At 43.1% G+C, this 2296-nt stretch overlaps 1 protein-coding gene across 4 annotated transcripts in view; it reads right to left on the bottom strand.

Moving 5' to 3' along the window:
• Positions 1–298, bottom strand: part of LOC107662720 (lysophosphatidic acid receptor 1-like) — a 20063-nt gene extending 19765 nt beyond the window's left edge. For 3 of the 4 annotated variants that reach the window (XM_016452798.1, XM_016452799.1, XM_016452800.1), the window contains exon 1: positions 130–297. The gene's annotated coding sequence lies outside the window, so the exon portion shown is untranslated. Of the gene's footprint in view, positions 1–129 lie in introns of all 4 variants that reach the window. The other variant, XM_016452801.1, reaches the window with a different exon arrangement.
• Positions 299–2296: the final 1998 nt, after the last annotated feature.

Raw genomic sequence — 2296 nt, 5'->3', positions numbered from 1 at the left:
TTCTGAGTAGCGCTCACAGTCATAAACACGCAAACCGCCGTGACACTGAAACTCTCTCATCAGCACAAAAGCTCGTGAGCAGCGAGAGGAGCTCCTGCACTCAGAGACACACAACAGCGCGGTACTCACAGTGTCCTCCGCTCAGTCCGGACCGAATCTCTCGCCGCCGCTCCGCGCGTGCTCTCGCCCTCACCGCCGCACTCACCTGTGCTGCTGCTGGGGGCGGGGCCTGACGCGCCTCTGAGGACGCGGCTGATTGGATGCAGGTGACGCCATTGACCAATGAGGAGCGTAGGATATTTGTAACTTTGTACTGCTCTTTAAAACGCTCATATGGAGCTGTTTACTATCATCTGGTACAGATTTGAGGAGGCACACACAACACACACACACACACACACTCTGAGCCTTACGTTGTTCTTGGATCCTTAAGCATTTCTGTCCACGAGAAATGACGTCATTCACTCTGAATGTCAGACACACACACAAAAGAATGTAACATAACACAGTAACATTGATCCTCACACATACTTTCAGAACATCCTGCCTGAAATCAAGAATTGCACAAATATAAAGATCCTTATCATTGTAAATGACTCACATTCACGCCTCATGCTTCACACACACACACACACACACACACACACACACACATTAGCACATTAGTGTGTGTTGCGCCCTCTGCTGCTGAAGATATTCATTTACATTTGTACTAAAACTCACATTAAAGCCTCTTTGTTATTATTAAATGTGGCAAATATCATCAGGAATCAGTCCAGAGCCGCACAAACTAGTGTTCAGATTAAAGTGCCAGTAATATCCCGCCTCATACACTCATCATTAATACAGTCTATAACATAAACATCTCAGCTTTATCTGTTGCAGGTGTTGAACTCAAGCTCCAGATATCAACCACACGGCCATTGCTTTTTTCATACGAAACTCCAATATCATATAAATACATCCTTGAGGGAGAAATGTCGCTATACAGCAAAAATAGCAAATAATCCAAACATAAAAAGTGTCAGGTTCTCATTAAATTCAACTTTCTTTTTTGAACTGAGAGGTTTATACACTCATGATTGCTAAAATCTCAGAATCCATTTATTCTTTAATATCATTCTTAAGCTGTGCAATATATTTCACTTCATTTTTATTAAAGGTTCAAGCGTGTAGCACTGAAACACTATTGTAATTGTTAGAAAGGACAAGGATCATTAATCTCCACCTAAAACTGATCGGGCAGACCAAACCATGAGTCGTAGAGACTTGAAACTTGGAGGGATGGTCGTACACGCACCGTCTACGACTTCACCAAAGCTCGCCCCGATCGGCCAGACGGGGGCGCTACAGCCATCGAAAATACGAAATCGCCCATAACTCCTAAACCGGATTTTTTGAAAAATCTACTTTTGCAAATCAGTCTTAGGGTTTTCGCCCGATCGGAACCAAACCAGTGCAGAAAGATTCTCTGGAGAGTGAGTATCAATAAATATCAAAATAAAAACTTTAACTTTTTCAATCACTGTCGCAAAGGGACACCAAAACTAAAGGGGCGGGGCCACTTTTACTAAAACGGCTTTAACTTCTGAACGGAATGAGATATCTTCGCCAAACTCAGATCAGTCATGTAACAGCTCAATCTGAGGTCACATGAATAAAATCACAGAGCTTGCCACTTGGTGGCGCTATAAGAGGGGAAAAACTTCAAAATGGCTATAACGACGCAATCATTTGTCCGATCAACATGAAAATTGGGATGTGGAGTCTTTATCCAAAGTGCCACAAGTGTCTATAAGGACATTTGCATATCTCAGAAAACATGGCCGCCAATTAAGTTTGAGCACCTATTAGACCAGGTTAACAGAGGCTGATCGGAACGAAACTCAGTGGGCCTGTTTGACTCATGGCCCTAAAGGTATGTGAGAAATTTGAGAGAAATCGGCCACTGGGGGGCGATATCGCATTTTTCAAGGACGGAAATTATTGTATATTGAGCGGTTTTTCACACATACAGGTGCATCTCAATAAATTAGAATGTCATAGAAAAGTTGGCCTTCTGGAAAGTATGTTCATTTACTGTACATGTACTCAATACTTGGTAGGGGCTCCTTTTGCTTTAATTACTGCCTCAATTCGGCGTGGCATGGAGGTGATCAGTTTGTGGCACTGCTGAGGTGGTATGGAAGCCCAGGTTTCTTTGACAGTGGCCTTCAGCTAATCTGCATTTTTTGGTCTCTTGTTTCTCATTTTCCTCTTGACAATACCCCATAGATTCTCTATGGGGTTCAGGTCA

Source organism: Sinocyclocheilus anshuiensis, unplaced genomic scaffold, assembly GCF_001515605.1.
Source record: "Sinocyclocheilus anshuiensis isolate Anshui unplaced genomic scaffold, SAMN03320099.WGS_v1.1 scaffold687, whole genome shotgun sequence".
In the NCBI taxonomy this organism is placed as follows: Eukaryota; Metazoa; Chordata; class Actinopteri; order Cypriniformes; family Cyprinidae; genus Sinocyclocheilus; species Sinocyclocheilus anshuiensis.
The sequence above is the reverse complement of the archived record's forward strand: the minus strand, read 5'-3'. Positions and strand labels throughout refer to the sequence as shown.